The sequence below is a fragment of the Dermacentor albipictus genome, chromosome 4, assembly GCF_038994185.2.
Source record: "Dermacentor albipictus isolate Rhodes 1998 colony chromosome 4, USDA_Dalb.pri_finalv2, whole genome shotgun sequence".
Taxonomy (NCBI): domain Eukaryota; kingdom Metazoa; phylum Arthropoda; class Arachnida; order Ixodida; family Ixodidae; genus Dermacentor; species Dermacentor albipictus.
Genome location: NC_091824.1, coordinates 156,073,283 through 156,094,350, shown reverse-complemented (window position 1 = coordinate 156,094,350; position 21,068 = coordinate 156,073,283). Strand labels below are relative to the sequence as shown.

Genomic DNA, 21,068 nt, shown 5'->3' with positions numbered 1-21,068 from the left:
GCGATGACTAAAATACATATAAACAAAGAACCTTGAAATATGTGACGTCCCACTGACGTACCTACGCTGGCGTTATGGCGCGAAATTAAAAAAAAAATGAACTTTGATCTTATATTTTTTTATAATCAACTTCTCCCCGCAAAATTAGCAATGGTATACTTTTGAAATAATAGTTTATTTGTCTCTACCGACTTAGTGTTTCCATTGAGCGTCCCTTTAAGGGCGAGTGTTCACGCTTCACGATTTGGAACCAAAAGAAAACTCCATGAAAACATGCCGAAGAAAAAACGTGACCAGAGGCGGTATGAAAAGTATTTCCATCCAGAAATATATATTCGCCATCAGCCAACAAGTCAGAATGGGCCAGCTCCTGTTCAGCGACTGTTCCTAGTTCCTACCGCGCGCGCCGGCGGTGCCCCGAGGGAAGATTCGCGGAAGACGGGAGAACGAGACTTGTTTGGGAGAAGAATGTCACGACACGTCTGCTTCCTAAACTGGTTGCCTATTCGTTTTCTTGAGGTGCTGTCTTGAACGTGGGGGATTCTTCTTCCTGTACCTTCTGGAATTTCTGCTAGCGAGTGCATTTTTTCTCGTTTGCGCAGTGACACAAATTGAGGTCCCCGTGAAGAACCAGAGGTTCTATAGTGTTTTTTTTTTTGTTACTTACGATGCCTCTCTACAAGAAGCTTCTTGTACAGACAGCTGTCGGGTAAGAGTGGTGCTATTACTCAGCCTGTCACTTCAACCCTCGTTGGCGTAGTGGTAGTCCAACCACACCGACTCCGTCGGGTTCTGAAATAAGAATATGCAAGACTGTGAGGTGCCCACTAGGTACCAATTCCTAATTTAGTTTACACCCACTATAAAACACATAAGGCGTTTTGTTATCTGCTTGTAGTACGTATGGCACTCCAGTGTTCTGAAAAGTGAGTCACTTTCTAAGTTTTCTGATGCTGTGCAAAACGCACAGTATGCCCAATTATGTGACGACTTAAGGCGTTCGACATCCATAAGTTGCACATTGACTACGAAAAGCATTGTAGTGCACTTCTGACAAAGTGGCCTTTGTGGTGGCTTGCGAACATGCGAGCTTCGCAGGTAGTACGAAATATTCAAAACAATAACTAAGCCGATATTGCGCATTGTAAGATTCCCAGTGGTTAGCACAGAGTAGCTCGCTGTTAGCACTCGGAATCGTGCGCGAACAATCTACTACAAAACTCATCCAGCATTGTCTTATTGACGCACCGTCAGAGCACCGCCAATAACGCCATGTATAAAACTTCTAGCACATTTTTGCCCGTCACCATCTTAATATCGGATGATTCCGCTTGTGTCATGAATGTTTGCAAAAGCGCCATGTATATTTCTAGACCTCCGTCAGTGGCATCCACAGCGCCTGTTAGCCAGGGCTGCTTATGATGATAAACTTTGTCGCAAATGCTCTAGAGAGTGGTGGGAAGAATGATAATGGCCATGAAAAATTCGTTAAATGCAGAGAAACGTTCGGTGCTGCATGGTTTACGAAATGCAGTAGGCCACTGAGAAGACACAAGGACAGTTTTTCGGTGCGCATAGCATTCTACAATGCTGCACAGCGTGAGCCATAAACTGTCCGTCGAAACTGCAGTTATTGTCAATTGAGCCATCGCCCTTTCTACATTGGCTACGATTTATTTATAGTTCTTTCTGCATAAGCGATGGTTTCTGAGGACAATCTCTTCCCGTAAGCGCGAAACAATGCCGGCAGTTTCAAGACTTCAGGTGCCACGCTGCAGAATTTTATGCTTCCGTCATACACACGAACTTATAAAGAAACGGAAAGAAATATTGCAGAGCACGTGAATGTGTGTCAACCTATCCAGTATTTTTTGTGCAGTATTCCGCCGCGTTTCCCGTTTCAACCAGTATGCAAGATAGTGTACCAAATTTAGCCATACATGTCTTTTTCTTCTTGGTTTTTTTTCGCGTGATATACATATCCCATGGATGGTAGAAAAAAAATTAATTACAGCTCCTCAGGGTCCTACTATTGCCTTGGGAGAGGCCTTTAAAAGTGCATTATCTCATCTCTGCCATCGACCTCCTCGAAGGCTGCTATTTACGAGCCACGGAACTCCTCAACCGTCCTATACATGCATGCTTGCGGCGTCTGTCGTATCCAATAAATTATGGCCTCGCTGGCGAACTGCCGCGATAAGCTCTATTAAGCTCCGGTTGCGCATGAAAGCAGTCCCGAAGGAGGCTGTCAGGTTGATGTTTATTTTGCCTAACTTTCTTCATATAACGCTCGATGTTAAATGGAAAGAAGCGGGAGGGCCGTCTTAAAGTTGACAGTTTAAGACTTCCCTCCTAAATAAAGAAGCAGCCAGTACGAGGCAAAGACAAAGTCGATACTTACAATGGCCAGTGTTGGCGCAAAGTTCAAAGAAATATTCGTACAAAAACAGCACGCAAGCTAGAAAATATGTATTAGTAAAGGGATTTGGGGTGTGCTAGCAACCAGTGCGCCCTTCTCTTACGCAAAAGTACTTCCTCTCTGGTTCGTGTTGAAGTAGCCGCCACTAACGACAGCAATCGGTTTTCTAACAGGACGATCACTCAGGCAACGGCCAACGAAGATGGCACTTAGGCAAAAATAAGTTTCGAGAATACGGGCCAAGGGTAGGCACTCAGAAATTTTTTTTCGCTATACCTGTTTCTAAGATCACGTGCAAAGCAATCGCGATGTTTCACACATTATTTTCTTAAGCCGCCGACGAGTGGTAAAACAGCTCTTACATAAAAAACAGCATTGTGGATTCTGTAGCAGGTAGCTTATTCTATGCACACTGTGCTTGTTTTGCGAGCAATTTGCAGGGCCCTTTCTCCGTACCACAAATTTACTGCATCTGCGCGCCTTCGGAGCTTTTTTTTTTCATAATTTCCTTTCGTATTCTTGCCCCGAGTGTAGGGTAGCAAAACGGCCGCTCGTCTGTTTAACCTCGCAATCTTTCCTTCATTTACTTTCTCTCTCGTGCACGAGAATATAGCTCGCAAACAACACAGCACAACATTAGCAACAACCTAAAAAGAAAGTAAACTGTATTGGCTCTACGTTCCTTGCTACCTTGCGAAACAGATCTCGTCTTGTTTGTTTATTGTGTGCCCCCAACGCCACCTTTGAGCTGTTTACTTGTCAACACGCCTCAGTGGAAACCATCCTTAGAGAACGTATTAATAAGCAATACGGGACGCAAGTACACGCCCTCACTCTAGGTAGTACTTGCTCGTCGACATTCCTCCAGCCAACAACCACGCGCACACACAAAAAAAGCACGAACAACAGCAATAAACATAGAAGACATGCTCTGGAAACCTACACCCTGATGACTTCGTCTCGGCCGGTAATCAAGAGAAGGGCGAAGAAGACGCTGCGCAGGTGCCAGTGATGAGCGGCGCAGGCTCAATTCGTGGTTTCCAGCGAGTGGAAACGAACAACACAAGTTTCCACGTCACGTCTCCGGGAATCGCGCGGATTGTAGTAGGTCCCGGATCACGTCCACTTTCCATGACCTCGCCACCCTGTTACGCCGGAGGAAGTGGTTAGCCACTTTCTGCGGCATGCATTCATTCATTACACTGCCTTGTTTTGTTTTCTTTTGCCTTCATTCTTGGAGCGGTGCAACTCTGACTAGAGAGTTGTTGAAGAAGCTTGCCGGGATGTCATACAGAGCATTGTAATGCTATCTTTAAACGGGTACCTTTACTATGGATCCGTTCAACATTATAACTCGGTGATAAACATCTAAACATCTATCTAAGCAATACAACAAATAGAATATGCAGGAATTTACTAGCTCTTCATTCAGGTGCGGTGGAGGGTGGAGCAGAGGGGCTCCATATGGCTTTACCTGTTGTATAGGTAATATTTATTTGATGGGCAATGAGTAGAACTGAGCCTGAGATTAGAGTCACGGCTTTGAAACGAAAACTAGTCGTCACTGTATTCTGTATATAATAATAATAATAATAATAATAATAATAATAATAATAATAATAATAATAATAATAATAATAATAATAATAATAATAATAATAATACGCAGAAGAACAAATGCAATGAAACAAAATAAGAATGCAGCAACTCACTATCTAACGTCTGTTTATTCGGACAACGAAATTCAAGTTATCTATGCACTTTGTTGTATTTATTCGTTGATGCAAGAGCACTTCACGTTATAAATGGGTGGTAGGTCCAACACTACAGCTTATTTCAAGTTCAATCCACAATATGGAGTATAAGTGGGCCACTTCATACATAACTGTGCAGGACTACTTATGAAGAACAAAGATCTAACCCTGTAACCAGTAAAAAAGTATTTTATGCATATGTCAAGTCATGTCAAGTCAATTTATTTCAGCATTTCTTTTGTACAAACAGAAGAATGCTAGGACAAGCACAAAAAGCTGCTAAGCTGCAGCTTGACAGGGTGCTTGCCCCATTACTTGGTAGAAACAAGAGACAGAAAAGACATTTGAGTGAAAAAAACAAATATTCACAGATTTCAAATGGTCATGTAAAAGTATGGGAAAAAAAGCACAAAACACATCATATAAAATACTCAAAAATCTGTAGCGACTTCTCTGTTATAGTATGTCACTGAAAAATATATAATGAGCAGTAGCCCACAGAACAGCAGTCTACAGAAAACTCGAAACACATCACCTAAAATAATTAGAAACCTCTCTACAAGAAAAGTGAACAAAAGTACAACATAAATATTTCAATTTGATGTAGTAGTCTAATCATACAGTCAACGAACAGTCTATATGAATTTAAGAGCACCAGCGATTTAGTAGACAAAGTTTTCCATTTTTTGCGGGTTAAGTTATCTATGTCGATATTGTCTTTTTCCAGGTCACCTAAAAGGGTAGCTATGCGCCATTTTAAGCTGTTTCTTCCATGACACGTTCTTGAAAAGGGAGTCAGCCAAGTGCTTCTATTTCTGAGCGTATAGGGTATGTCGGATGGTTTTGTTAAGGTGCATAAAGCAAGAAAGGTGGTTTCGTTTAGCTTAAGACTGTTCTTGTATTTTAATAGTATAGCAAAGTCATACAATAGTTGAACTGGAAGTATGCCATATTTTAGAAACAGATCCTTTGTATGCGCATCATGTACTACATTCGCTATATGACGCAGTGCCCTATTCTGTAGAATGCATATTTTCTGATTGTTCCTACACGAAGTAGTTCCCCATATAAGAGTACAGTAGTTAATTTGAGTTGCGAAGAAAGCGTTATAAAGCAATAATTTAATATTGTCCATCAGTACATGACGAAGCCTAGAAGGCACACCGCAAGCTCGTGACAGACTTGTACATACACGCTGTACATGAACATCCCAGCTTAAGTGTTCAGTGAAGAGAACTCCTAGTGTTTTAACCTCATGCAAAACAGCTATTTTTTCACTCCCTAGGTACAGATCAAGCGAATGGTTAATTGTTTTTTGACAAGGTGTGAATAAAACTGATCTTGTTTTTTTGGTAATAATTTCAAGTGAATTCGCCATACTCCAGGTGTGCATTTTTTCAAGTGTTGAGTTTGCTAAGCAAGAGAGCTCCTGAACATCGTATGCTTGGACGAATATGCTTGTTCGCGGAAGCACCCTGTATATGAAGCTTTAAATAATATATTCATGGTTTTGGCTATTGAATCACTAGCCTGACGAGAAACATTGCAGAGCGCTTCATTGACTTCGGCTTTGTTGACCTACGCCGACTGGGCACTTAGACATTGGCGCATTTATAATTCTCGGAGATTAAACCCTTTCCGCACGCTTCCTGACTCGCACCATGCCTCTGCTCCGCATAGTCCCTCATTCTAGCTCTTGAAATTATACGGAGTATAACGTGAACTTGGCAAATAATAATGACTATTTACTGTGCCTTATCAGGAAGCTAATTATGAGGCCTATTAGGAATATGAAAGAGCATGCATAGCTGAGTGCTTTCAATATGTAGAAATCGATTGAAGTTTCAACTCAATATTAGATCTTTCGGGTAGAAGCTGTCGATCGACAAGCTTTTTGTCTCTGCTCCCTGCATTCATATCTGAAATGTGCAATCGAAATTTAATTAAATTGCGTAGCGCCTGCACAAAGCTCACATAATGATGTCCCACTCCTAACTCGGCCATTAGCACTCGACTAGGAAAGAGAGCACCGTCGATTCATCTACTCTGGTGCCGAACTCAGCTGAGTACAGGCCACTGCGGGTCCCTACAAGTAGTTTGACATCGAACCAATAAACTAAATTTACCGCTCAAGACAAATCCTTCTTATAAAAGGATTCTTCTTCTTCGCTACTTGCCAGCAGGGAACGCAGATGTCGTTACCGTCAGTGTCCTGCATTTTTTTATTTATTTTTTTCCTATTTTTTTAGGGTTGTATCAGCAGCAAAACGCTAAGGGTCTGTGGCAGAGCAAAGCCAGTGTTGGCACCTTTTTTTCACCGAATGGCTGCCCAAATTAAACCTTCCGTTCAGAAAAGCTTTCGTCTTTGTGTTTATACTTTGCACCACCCTATAATATACAAGACCTTTCCCTCTTAACTTATTCTTTGCATTCTTTGCTTTTGCTATTTCCGCACCGGCAAATTCAAACCCTCTGGGAGACACTAAATGTGGAACCAATGACTGCTGTAGGCTCAAAACAAGTGGCGTGACCTTTGGAGCTTTGCGTCCAAAGTAAAAAATGTCTAGGAAATTTTCTTTCAACTTGTACTCTGTTTTTTGTTTTTGGTTTGTTTTTCGTGTTGTATAATGTAAGGATTTTTAGACTTCGATTCTATAGATCTTTTAGCACCCGTTGCAGCTAACGGCGGATGCTGGCTGTAGCGAAAAACTGCCGTCCAGCTAGCTAATGATGTAGAGCGAAAACAGCAGAAAATGAAAATAATCCTTGAATAATCCGGCTCTCGATTTTTGCTTCTTTTAGCGGTGCATTTTATTAGCTAATCATCACGAATATCTAAACAAAATGGGTGGGTGGATTTAAGTCCTTGAAGTGTACCTTACATTTCCGTTTAAAGGGTCAATAAATAAAATAATAGTTCCCCTAGGCTGACAGATTACACATGCGAAATTGTTAATTGGATAGTATCTTCATGAGTGAACCTCTGTTAACCAGAAGCAACACAACACCAAAGAAGTTGTGTAACTTACTATACTCGATATTTATAGCTTATTACGCGCTGCATAATCTTTACGCCTTACAGCTTAACTTTTATAGAGCGAAGAATTAAGGATTTTAAAATTAACAATAAGAGTTGCAGAACATATAATTTGTGGTATTCGTCTCTCGGCACTCCACCGGGAGTCAGCTAGACCACCACGCGGGTCGGACGATCCGAATCCCTCAGAGGGAACCATCCGCTCAGCCACGTGTGTTGCGTGTGCCCAAAGCAGACGCTCAGTTGGTTTCCGCTGGGAGCGAGACGGAGCGCCGCAAGGGTAAGGCAATGAGTACAACGAAGGTGTTTATTAAATGATTACCTTGACTTTGAGTAACTGTTACACCCTATCAGCGCGGCGTGCGCGAGGCGAAGCTCTCGCAGATCAAACGGTTGCACAACAGTATTAGGGAACGCTCCGGCACGAAGCTATAGGGGAGGTCGGCTCCCAACGGCCGTGTTACCGGGGGCAACCGAACGTTTTGCCCCAGTAGCACGGTCCGGTAGCACGATAGCCTCCGAGGAAGACACGGCGCAGTATGACCGCGCACGTGAAGTTAGCTGCGTCTCTTTGGCGTAGCGTCCAGAGAAGGAGCAGGGAATAGGTGTGCACCCGCCTCAAGTCGAGAACCTTCGGCAAGTCCGGTCAATTAAAGTTTAGTGTTAAGACGCGCAAGCATTTAAGTGTTAAGACGCGTAAATTGCACTGTGAATGACAGAATATATGTTTACTAAGATCAAAAAGAACAAAGATGAATGTTCATGACATGGAAAACTTTAAAGAATAATGCCAAATAACAGCATTACACTTTCTAGATTTTTTTTTTTAGAAAGAACTTTTTTGCTTACAGGCCAGCACAGCATTTTTGAATAAATGAAACTGTTGAATCTCCCGTTACTAGCCTGCTTTTCTATGCACCGAAGCAATTTTCCGGGGACTCTAAGAAATTTCATTGGCACGTCTGCTTTTTCGCAATTAAATTAGTGGCTTCGGGGCTTCATTGTCGTTCGCGTTCACGGCAAAGCTAGGGAACGCCGTTCAATATTATAGTACATAACGTTATTTTTCTTCTGCATACCCACTTCTTCACTACAGGCATTCGCATATCAGAATCACAAGGACGCCTATGAGAGTGTAATCGTTACCGGCGTGGCATATCTATTGAGTATAGCCGTTGCTCACTATATACGGGTTCATTATAGAGAGGTTCTACTGCTTTTAGATGCGTGCTTCACTTATGCGACTTAATATTACGGAGCCTTCTGGCGCGCAACTTCTTTCATTGCAGTCTGCATACGGGGCAACATGGGGTCGCTTGCTTAAACTGCATGTAACGAAGCCATATTACACTAACAACTGAATACTGGCAAGCGCAATTATAAGACGGGAAAGAAGATAGACATAGTCCTGTGCTTCTGTGTATTTCCTGTCCCGTCTTGAAATTGCACTTACCAGTATTCAGTTGTTAAGCATGAACCGACTAGCCCAGCAACAAATTTTGTTAACGTACATGTAACACTAATATCGCTTATACCTTTGTAAGCGTAGTAGCCACGCGCCTTACTTTCGTATTATCCTGCAGTACAACGGAGTCATTACTAGATCATGCGTGTGTCCCTTGAACAGATGACGCTACAAATTCAGCCTCGCTTGCGACGTTCTGAAAAGCGTAGCTCGGTTGTACTTGTGTCGATTCTAGCAGGAGAGTTCGCGTTTGAGAGAGTTCACCCCGCCGTGAACTCTCTCAAACTGAAATCGGTGTCCGTCAAGAGTTATAAAGCCTACAAGTGTGCAATTTGTAGCAGAAATTTAACGTTTGCTTGTATATGACGCCCCTTCTTTCCACACGTAAGGTAAAGAAATTACGTGAAGAGACTCGGACAGTGGCTTGGTCAGTGGCTTGGTCGGCACATAATGTCAATCAGCCCCGAAACGCCCGCATGACTAAGGCACTGAGGAGGACGTCGGTACTGGGGGTTATAGCTATCAGTGAGATATGCCAGCAGCGCATCCCTTTCAGGCCGGTGGAACGCGCAGGAAGACGCCAGCGTTGGTAGAGCAGGCGCAGTATACAGGAAAATGCGTTGGATATAAAGGAGAGTAGACAAGTCACACTAGCGACGTTTGCCCCCGCATGAGTACAGGTTTGTCCTGTGGCTGGTACACTTACCATTGACACGTAAGTAAGTATAAATTTCGTAAAATCTCAACATGGCCCTCCTTCTCTTGACTCTCGTCGTGAAAGTTTGCGTTTGCGTGTTTACATTAATTTTTCTACTCCTTGCCACTAAGCAACGTATTCATCAGGCCAGCCTATCAGACATCCTAACACCGTATTTCCGAGCGTACCGTACAAAACCCTTCCAGAATATTTTTTTTTCTACGTAAGGCACAAGACTGGAACGACTTTTCCATCCATATCACCATGCTAAAAGACTGGGCATAGAGAATCAGTATTTTACACATTAACTGAGAACCGCTGCATTTCTTTTTTCATCCCTCATGTAATACTGCTCTGAGACCATTGAGGTATCAATATACAAATAAATACCTAAAATCCGTAATTCTGCGCCAAAAACAGATATCACAGTTATGTAAACAGCATCGTTAGAGCATCTCAAACGAATAAATTTGACATATCAATGTGCTGCCTACAAGAAAGCGCTACAATTTTCTTTCAAAAGTTCTATTCACATATTTGTATTTTACTTCAAGACGGCGTTTAATACATCAATTTCGTGCGCTTACGATGTACTGTTATGTGCGCTTTATAAAATTCTGACTTCCTTTATTGCGTCAATACAGTGTTGAAACCATGCTATTTTTCTTCGATTTTGCAACTTTGAGCAGTATATTTGTTAACTGATGGCTCGAGTTAAAACTCAGCTTCTACAGTGACTAGATTTTAGTTTTTTTTCTTTTAAGTGCAACAAACCTAAAAAAACATAGGAGCATGGGTTGTCATGCAAAGTAATTTCGCTGCTTCGATGTGTTCAGCTAGCTGTTCCCGAAGTAAACCTTCCACTTAAGGGTAAGTTTGTTAGCCATTCCACAAACCAGCACCCTAGACGGTGGAAAAACTTGTACTTTGGTATATAAGCTCAGATAATCACAAGCATTTTCAAAAGGCTTTGGTATGCCGAATGAATATAGTGAAGTTTATGCAATGACTTCCGCAGACATTGGTCACTCGCAAAACTGACTGCTAAGACTTCCGAAAGGTGTGAGAACTCTTATGTACGGAATTTCTGTATTTAGTGCATCAGATGCTTGCAGTAGCACTCACTTGAAAAAAAACTTTTGTTAATCTTATCTTTGCAGGCCAGTTTCAGAGACCAGTATCGACGGTCTGTAATGCTTTCTTGACTGCTGCATCAAATTTAAGTTCTGTGTCGGGTAAGCCCATGATTAGCTTAACGAAACCCATGCATTCCACTAAATTTCTTCACGCGTAAAATGCAGAGAGATGAACGGCGGGCGCTACAATGGTAACTTGTAAAGCGTAATATTGCACTGAAGAAAAAAAAAAGACGCACAATTACGGTGACTATGAAGGAAGGAAGGAAGGAAAAGGTGGAGAAGGAAAGGTAGAGAGGTTAACCAGTTTGGCTTAACCGGTTTGCTACCCTACACATGGGAGAGGGATGGGGGAGATTAAAGATGGGGAAGGGGCAGAGGGAGAGAGAGCACAAAGCACAGCACACACACACATCGTCCGTTGGAGTCCATCAATCTGGCATGGTACGCGACGTCACTCTCACAGCCGCTTGTCCAATCCCGTCTCTTTCAAAAACCGAAGTAGTCCCTTTGTCGCCTTCACCTGCGATATCTTCTGTCGGCGGCATGTGAAAATCGTGTCTAGGGACAATGGTCTACTGTCAAGGCGCGCTAGAACAGATGCCAGGGAATGTCGCTGAACATTATATTCAGGACAGTCGCACAGAACATGTTCCAGCGTCTCCTCGCAAAGACAGGCATTACAGAGATCGTTGTCGGCCATTCCAATGCGGAAGGAGTAAGATTTAGTGAAAGCCACCCCCAGCCATAAGCGATAAAGCAGAGTCGCCTCTCTTCGACGCAGTCCAGTTGGCATATAGAGATGCATCAAAGAGAGCAGGTGGTATTGACGGTTGCTGTGGGTGGTCTGGCTGTTTGGTGTGCACCATAGAGATAGCGTGATCTCATGTGCAAGCACTCGAAGTCTCCTAGCTGCGTCAGATCGTGAAAGCGGTATGGCCTCTTCTTGTGCTATGAATCGGAGCTTCGCCCCAACATGAAACGCTTTCAGCTGCTTATCGGTGACACTGGGCACCTGTGCAATATAATAGTGGTGATTGAGCGACACTGTAAAGAGACTGCTGCAACATATCCTACGTGTTCAAGTTCAAGCAATGTAGGCGTTAACTTCTAATAGGCGTTTAAATTATTTGCGTTCTAAAAATCTGCTGTGCGTAGTTTCTGTCTGGCCAGGAACTTCTCAAAGCGATGGTGAAAAGTACCAAGAACGCGCCCACGCAATACAATTGAAAACAATACGTAATGGCGTTGCCTCTTTTTAGCAAGTGGCTTCTGGCTGAGGTAGAGACAGCGCGATGACAAAAGCTTGAAGTTGATGAAATGGCCAACACCACTCAGGGCTCCTACACTTCCATGTATACTCACTGCTTTCATCAATAGTTCTTTGTAGACTCTTTTATAACTTCCTGTCATAAAAAAGCCACCGCGAAAATCAATCTAATGGAAGTCGCATCTTGCGAAGCACAACAGCCAAACCATAATTCTAGCGACGGAGCAGAGGGAAAGCTTGCCGTCCTCGTTATCACGTGCAATCAGACGACTGCGAGTGTGCTAGATGTGCAAGCGCTTTTGCAACAAACAATAAAATTTCTTTTCCGTTCTGGCAAAACCACGTACGTGCTTATTAGACTGTGTTTCCGTTGACAGACCATAAAGCCTGAGTGCAATATTTCCCAGTGGTGCCGCTGCACGCCACATCTAGTTCGCTTATTTCGCGCGCTTTCTCACATATGTGTTTCGTTTTACTTGGTTGATATTTTTTACTCTTGTTGCATTTTAATCTCGGAGCTGGAAAGCTGTAGGCAGGGAAATGACTGGCCAGTTCCGCCTCTTTATCTTTATGTAAGCTCGTACACTCCCCGCTTTCAGTCTCCAAAGTTAAGTGAAGATGAGTCTAGATACACAAACCAAAGAACAGAAAACAGGAGGCGCGAAGTGTCTGCCGCAGTTGCCGGAAATGAAATACGGTGGCACGCTCGATAAAGCGGCGCGTCTCTGAACCAAAAGGAGCCTTCGGGTGGCTTTGCCGACGCTTTGCGAGTTAAACATTTTTTTTTTTTGCGCGCCGCCTCAATCCACGCTTAAAGGCTATTTCTTTTCCCTTCTGCTTTTACAACTTTCCGCTTCTTTGCTTTTGCTGATGAACAATAATGACGTACTTAGCGCTTCTCGCCGCTTCTATACAAGCGGATTTCTCGTCTTCCGTTTAGCCCTATATGTTTACTTTTTTTTTAAATACCTCGCACGTTTATAGCAGCTCCTTCTTCGTATGAAGTAGTTGTATGTATACATGCGGATCTTTTTTGTGCTTCCTAGTTTAACCCAAGGTATTGTGGCTCCTGCCAAATTTGAAAAAGAACGTTGAAGTTCCAGAGTTGGCATCACGCTGTGCTCTAGGCGCTTCTGGGTGTAAGCGGTGTTCTTTCTTCGTACATTGCTGATGCTGCCGCTGGCATTTCAGAAATGCAGGCTGTTCAACCACGCCGGAGGGTTGCCGGCATTCGCTTCGCTTCATTCTCGGCCACTCCAGGAATCTCAAAAGCTGATTAACGCCGAATGCTCTTCGTGAGTGCTCTATGCCTAAATATTAGAAAAACGTAAGATTAGACGCTCCTCCTTCGCTCCTCACAGAGTTCTATACATTTTAATGAAGGAAAAAAGATGGCTCCAACTAAGCTTGCGTTACTAGTTTCAACTGCACTCATTCAGTTTGCGATAGAATACGGTCCTGCGAACTGGAATCCACAAGCTAAAAATGCCATGCTTAGGTTAGAAATCATAGAAAAGCCGCTAGGTTTGTGTTTGAAGAATATAAAGCAGAAATTTTTCATGTTTCTCAGAAGCCCCTTGAGAATCCAAAGCTTCAATATGGCAATCGAACATTATGCCTGCCCTAAGATACAGCCGCATGGAGTATCTCTGAAAAACCGTTGGTAAGCAAAAATTCTGATAAGGCTTCATTATGTTTTACAACCTTCATATACTGTAGGGGTTGGAGGGACGGACTTCGGGACGGAAACCCACAAACTTGGGAGGGATTTATTTACATTATGTACAAGGAGGTGAGCGTCAATTAACAGTCGTACAGACATTACGGGCCGGCAGCAACTCGGACGCTGCGGCCCGCGGCAAGAAGTTCGAGAGAGGTCAATCAGGGAATCAGGGCATATCCCAGAATGCTCAGGTCTCTCTGGAAGGCTTCTTATAAACCCTTCGAGCACTGCAAGTCACGTCATGTTTGACCAATGGGAGAGTCCACTCCGATGACGCCACTTTCAGCCAATGGTAGGCGCCCGTGTCGTGGTGTCACACCTGGCGGCTTGCTGCGGTCTTGCATCGCAGACTGGCAATGCACTTCGAACAAAGAGAAGGGGAGGGCTGCACCTGCTTCATTGTCGGATGCCCACCTGCTAATCCCGGCGGCGCACGAACTTGTTGGCATGTAAACTCGTTGCCTTAAACTTGTCTGCTCGGCCGCTTCTCTGGAATGCGCTTTCCTGCTTCTGCATTCCTCAATTAGCTGTGCTGCAATCCGATGTGGTCTGGGGAACTCGAAGTAATCGCAGGAACCAGCTCCATATCTAACAGCTCGTCCTCGCCCCGGTTGTTCTGAATGGCCGGTGAAATCAATTCGCTGGCCATGAGGAACGCTGAAAGAAGCTGCAGGGTACTGGGGTCGAGCCTCGTTTGACGAACTTCGGGATCCTTGGCCCTGGAGAACAGACGTCAAACAAACAAAACAGCACAGCGCTGCACCACGCGTAAGCGCAGGCTCTTCACCCCTGACTCGCCAGACTATTACTGAGTCAAAATCAACCCTGATCTTTTATTTCCCCAATTTCGACAAAACAGTTCCAACCACCCTTCCAAACCGCTATCCATTTCTCCCCGAATGCCGACAAGACCAGAGTACTATTGTTGTTGCAAAACAAAAGGGTCGTTGACGATGCAAACAACAAATGAAAACAGCCGAACATAACTTAAGTGGCCTAACTACACGAACATCATGTTTCCAATCTATCGCAGTGGCGTACTTATCGCACGTAATGGTGCCACTGAACAATCTGGTCAACTTCACAAGTACGTAATCACAAGTGCACCAGCCTTGTGGTCACTAAACAGAACGCGTACTTGCATTGTAGGCAAACTTTTCATTCACGCTTACTCACGTTTCTGTCCTGAAAGTCCTACAGGACACGTGACATAAACGGACAATTAAACTTGCGGGACTTACACACTCCGCAGAACTCTTAAAATAATGCGTCTTCTACTAACTCTTTCCACGCACGCTCACTAAAGAAGTCAGAATACGGCTGCCCTCCACACACACTAGCAACCCAGTCATAAAGTCTGCTTCCTTCCGTCCACACAGGACACGCGCTAATGGAACTAAGAACGCTTCTCCGTGCAAATCAGGCACTCACTGAAAATCTACGCGCTTAACCTTGCAAAATTCAAAAACACTTAAAAAGAAAGAAGGTTAAATAACACACGCGCTTTACCCTAGGCCTTTCGACGATAACCTTGACCTTCAGGTTACTCACACACAGAAAAAAAAAAGCCTATCTACTTATTAATGAGCATCTCGCGAGACTACATGTTTACACAAACGCGTCTTTCAAATCTCGGAGCTTTCTCAAACCAAAACATAAACAAAGCTCAAACTTTACACCTTGAAAGAAATCCTAGTCTCAAATCGCGAAAACTTTCCGATGCTCAAAAATAAAAAACAAACACTTCATTTCTACGGAAGCGCTCTTGGCCTCCCGTTCCCGATTGCTTACGACTGACTCATACTTTGAGCCGTCCTCGCGGTCGTCGCGGCTTGAAAGCTACTCTGGCTGCCGAGAGACAACAAAAGGGCTGACTAACTATCAGCTCCCCCAAGACGTTACGGTCTACTGCCAATTTGCGTCCCCGCGCCCCGCTTTCAACACGAACGCGATTGACCACGTCGCTACTCCCCACCTGGTCTCGTCCTGCCACCTTGCGTTTCTTCGAACTGCACGCTGAGCTATAAAAAGAACTACGGAACGACGAGGAGCTTAACTGCCCTGTGCCCTTTGTCCGCGTCCGCGCAGAACATTCTTCGCGGTCCCCCTTTGACCGGTGGCTCGACCATTTTGGATGCGTCAACATCGTCCTAGACGACCGCACCTTCTTCCTCGCGCCCTGCCCTTTTGGGTTTCTCGCCATCTTTGGCGGCGCTACATTAATTACCGACTTTCGGTTTTTACCGCGCTTCTTTTTAAGGCGCTTTCTCTTTGCACTAGCCTTCATGTCGCCTTCTCGTGCCTCGTGCTGGCCGGTACACATTTCGTCGGCCCGGATCGGCCTCTTACCCGCATTGTCTGAGTGATTTACATTTAAATCTACTCTCTCTCTGCCTCGACTGGCGGACAGCTCAACCGACTCTGGCACAATGCAGTAGGCTTTACTCGAGTAAGACAACTCGCACTCTTGCGAACTGCCCTCTACTACATTGCCCAGCGCACGCTGTGAATCGGCACACAGCCCGTCGGTATCGATCGCTGTCTCACGCGCACAGTCCGAATGATTAACTGAATCATCCCTATCTAGGCCATCTAGACTGGCGGAGAGCCGCACCGATCCCTGAACAATGCAGTTGTTCTCTCGTGAGCTACGGAGCTCGCCACCCCGAGAACTATTCTCAACTGCATCGTCCAGCTCGCACTTCACTTCTGCACGCACATCTGGCTCTACATGGGTGCTCGCTTCTGTCGGGTCAGAAGTGCCCTTCTCTTCGCTAGCAACCTCGCTAACATTACCAGCGACGCACACGCTCGGTAACTGTGCCAATTTGTTCGCAGCTGGCCTAGCTGTCTCCACAGTCATCTGTTGGCACAGCACCTCGTCGCTCTCACTACGGCCTTTAACGGCCTCTGTTGCCACTAAGGCATCGTTAGCAGCTAGCGTTTTCCCTTCACTTATGAATCGGCAGCCAATCTCACAGGCACTACTCTTTTCGTCGGCTTCTGGCAAAAATCCGCTCGATGCTTCCGCATCCTTTCGCTCTGTACTACCTACAGAATTCTCAGACAGCCGTTGTTTCTGTGCCAATAACTGATCACAATGCTGTATCTCTTTGATCAGTGCTGCCTTCTCTCTCTCATACTTTTGCTCACGCTCAAGCTTACGTTCCTGATACACACGTTCGCGTTCCTTCTCACGTTCGTGACGCTGACACCTAAGAGTAAGTTCTTGAAGCTCCTGCTTCCGTTCATTCTCGCGTTCTTCACGCTGACGCTTACTCCTAAGTTCACGGCGCTCTCGCAAACGTACACGACGCACACGCTCTCGTGGTTCCTGTATCACCTCCCAAGCAAGCTCAATGCTTTTGCCATCATTGCCACTATCTTCAATCGCCTTTATGATAGCTGGCGTTTCCATCCGTTCGTCCGCCTCAACTCCCAAATCGTCGCACACCAACAACAAGTCCAACCTCGTCAACCTTCTAAGATCCATGGCAGCTGCCCCGACAGTTGGTTAAAACTGTTTTCCTTAATTAATTTGTGCAAACACACAATGCATCAAACTCCCGATTCCCAGAACTATCAAAATTGAACACACAACCTTTGAGTCTGGCGAATCATAAGGAAAAAAACCACGCGCTCACTTACGGTTGCAGCACTCTGCCATCCGGTTCATTTGTCCGCTGTTGCCGGTTCCTCCGGACTCCCTGGGTCGAAGGCTCGCTCCTTCTTCGCTACTCCCAGTTTCTTCGGACCTCTTTCGACGAAGGCTCTCTCTTCTTCGCTCTTCCCGGTTCCTTACGATCTCTCTCGACGAAGGTTGATTCGTAGCGCTGCCACCAGCTGATGCATTCGGAGGCGATCCCACCGCTGCCAACCAGATGTAGGGGTTGGGGGACGGACTTCGCGGATGAAAACCCAAACTTGGGAGGATTTATTCTACATTCTATACAGGGAGGTGAGCGACATGTAGCAGTCGTACAGACATTACGGGCCGGCAGCAACTCGGACGCTGCGGCCCGCGGCAAGAAGTTCGAGAGAGGTGAATCAGGGAATCAGGGCATATCCCAGAATGCTCAGGTCTCTCTGGAAGGCTTCTTATAAACCCTTCGAGCACTGCAAGTCACGTCATGTTTGACCAATGGGAGAGTCCACTCCGATGACGCCACTTTCAGCCAATGGTAGGCGCCCGTGTCGTGGTGTCACACCTGGCGGCTTGCTGCGGTCTTGCATCGCAGACTGGCAATGCACTTCGAACAAAGAGAAGGGGAGGGCTGCACCTGCTTCATTGTCGGATGCCCACCTGCTAATCCCGGCGGCGCACGAACTTGTTGGCATGTAAACTCGTTGCCTTAAACTTGTCTGCTCGGCCGCTTCTCTGGAATGCGCTTTCCTGCTTCTGCATTCCTCAATTAGCTGTGCTGCAATCCGATGTGGTCTGGGGAACTCGAAGTAATCGCAGGAACCAGCTCCATATCTAACAATACATACCATAGAATAACATAGCATGCACAGCAGCACGCTTCCTAGCCATTTTTTACTCCCGTTTTCTCTTTTTCTTCGTGTTTGTTTAGAAACCTGCGCGCTTAAGCATCAGTCGTTCAAAGCCGCTCTTTGATTAAACGAACTTCGGTCGGCGCCCATGCATCAAGCCTTTGAAAACATGCACTCTGACTGATTAAACAAACTTTGGGCTACATCGCTACAAAGGTGTTCATTTGCTGGCCCAAATATTCATTATTTCTTCCTTTGTGATGAATGTGCTGATATTTTTTTCCTGCTTTGCATATGCTATACCTCCGGTAATACTAGCGCTATATTTCCTGTTTATTTCACTGCCGCTTGGGATAACTTCTGGCCTGTTATAATGATTTGAAGTTGTCATTAATGCAACTTCTGGAATGAACATTCGCAGGTAACTGTTCAACACCGCATAGTTTCTAACGACCGCCACCATTCCCATCCGTGATATTTATGCGGTGTCAACTTAATGACGTTTCTTTCACTGCCCAGTGATTTTGGGTTCTCCGAATATTGCATTCTCTTAGATCAATTAGAGTTTGTGCAATGAAATTTCGCTTGCAAACATTTCACAGGAACATAGCCTATGCACTGCTGTTCTTGAAGTCAATCTGCATTCAACATGGCTGTGCGCACTTTGCTCTTTTTGCCATTTGCGCATAAAAAAATTGCTTGCTCGCGTATGACGTCTTTATATGACGCACATGTGAAGATAGGGTAGTGGTTATGGCGGAAGAGTAGGCGCAACGTTTCAAAAACCACATGCGCGTCGTGAAGCGCCATGCACTGGCACTTGTTCAATATTTTTTCTGCTCCAAATTTAATTATAGTTTAACCCACTATACACCGGTTTCTTTTGCTGAGTTCTTTTACGGCATTTCTAAAGGACTGTCATGAAAAAGTGGACGTACTTTCTGCCATATAGTTTATATAGTGTATCTCTTAGCTATATAAACGTAATAAATTCGGCAACTCTCGCACATCTTTACGAATCACAGTAAATGCATATACGTGCTCAGTGTAACACATGCGCCGGCGTGACCGTAGGGTGTGGCATAATGGGTTTTGGCGCGGCGTATTTCTTTTTAATAGAGGGTGCCAGGTAGTGCCTGAAACCACGGCTGGTGAGACATGTCACAGACGCATTCACTGAGAAATGTTTGGCATGGACTGGACGTTCACCGTCAGCAGTGACTACAGCATGTTCTGGTCCTGCCGCTATAGATTCGGCAAGTCAAAACAACTCATTATTTTCGATTGCAGCAAAGTGCAATTTATTCATGTATTTTTATGTACCACTCAAGGTACTTCTGACATATTCAACGGAAGTGGGACGTAGTAAATATAGTGCACTTACAGGTGAATTTAAATAATATGTTAACTGTTTTTAAAGTGAAGCTTTCTTACCAAGTTTCAGGCACTTTTTCGCACGTGTTGGATCGACCTCTAATGCCGAACGCGTTTAATCAGATAGCGCCCTCTAAGAACGATGCAGTGAAGGAGTAGTTTAATGGTTCCCAGTTTCAAGCGTAGAGTTTCATGCAATGATTAATAGAGGGAATTGTGGCGCTAGTGTCTACGGGAGCTGCAAGTATGTAGGGTGATTCCAGTCAACATATGGGATTAGTGGTTAGTACATCGAGTTGCCTAAACTACGTGGCTCAGAAAGTACCCTACTCATCCCAAACAATACCATAAAATATGAAGAAAGCATCAGATTTCCTAGCATTCCCGGGCTCTATTTCCTGCACTTTATTAGCACAAATACACGGGCGACTGCGTGTTTACATACAACTTGGCCTCAGCCGACGCGATAGTGCGCAACATACACAGAGGTGGGCACAACACAGGGCATGCTAGACGCTCGCAGAATGCCTTCTACTGGCACTCAAGATGAATGCGTGGGTGCAAAGCCTGTTTTCAGTCATTCAGAAGACATCGTTTTCGAGTTCTTGGTTTTTCAGCTCTTTGGCGTTATCTCTTGCGTGTTAAGCCGGCGCAAGCAACACACTCCAGTGTTATCACTACTGGCAATCGCTCGTCGCACTTTCGACAAGCGTGGGTACAGAAAGAAGGTCAATTTTGCGGGGCCATAGAACGCGTCACAAACTTGTCTCAATAAGATTCAGGACATGCCATACTGTCACCACGGCTGAGCTGCTTTTGTTCAAAACTGTGCAACAAAGCCAGGCGCGGCTTGCGTGCCTCAAATTATCCGGAAACTTAACCAAATCAATTGCACTAATGTTGGGGGTTAGAGAATGCGTCACGGACTTGTCCCAGTAACGTTCAGCCCTCGCGAAACTGCGTCACACGGCCAAGCTGATTTTCGCTAACTGCGTCCGAAAGCTGTGTGCGGCGAGCATTCCCAAAAACTACCGAAATAAGTTACAATAATGTTGGGGCTCATAGGAAGCGTCTCAAGCATCTCTCAGTATGAGTCATTAATCAATTTAACTACGCGAGGACAGGCGAGCTGTTTTTGTTAGCTGCGTCACAAGACTCGGTTCCGTACGTGCCGTAGAAGCCTAAATTGCTTGAAATGCGTCGCAGACTGTCTAACAAAATTTCTCACCTCGCTGTAGTCCAATAGTGCAATGGTGCCTTGTCGCAGCGCAGAAGGAGCGCAAGAATACGCTGAGGGCCGAACAAACAGGCTAAATCCAAAAGTGACGGGTCGACGAACGGGTGAACTTCACACGAGCCGCCGGCCTCGCTCGCTTCGATGGCATGGCTGTCACATGACGCATGCATCTGGCGTGTCTGGCGTTTGCCGTTAGCTTGTTGCTAGGTGTACAACGCAAGAAAACAAAGTCTCAAAGTATAAGTTCATTGATGCGCAAAACTTTTTTAGATTTAGCGGGAAAGAATAAAAAAGAAAACGCTGTCTGTCAGTTCATTTCACATTTTTTTTTTCGATGCTAGCGTCAGCTAACGGAGGAGTGAACGCTAGGCGTGACGTGTTTCCTATTGCCAGTTTCCGCCGAGTATCCCCTCTTGCTGAATTTCTCTATGACGCTTCCCTGAAGCCGCGGCTGCTTCGCGG

The 21,068-nt window shown here is 45.0% G+C and overlaps 1 protein-coding gene and 1 long non-coding RNA gene across 2 annotated transcripts in view; one reads left to right on the top strand and one right to left on the bottom strand.

Annotated features, from left to right (window-relative positions):
• The window catches only part of LOC135903805 (uncharacterized), an 85,325-nt gene that overhangs the window by 22,413 nt on the left and 41,844 nt on the right, over positions 1–21,068 (top strand). The window lies entirely within an intron of this gene.
• On the bottom strand, positions 215–20,784 carry LOC135903817 (uncharacterized). Its single transcript, XR_010564931.1, has 3 exons — positions 20,598–20,784; positions 3,363–3,564; positions 215–792 (listed from the first exon to the last, which is right to left on the bottom strand). It is a non-coding gene; the product is annotated as an uncharacterized lncRNA (long non-coding RNA).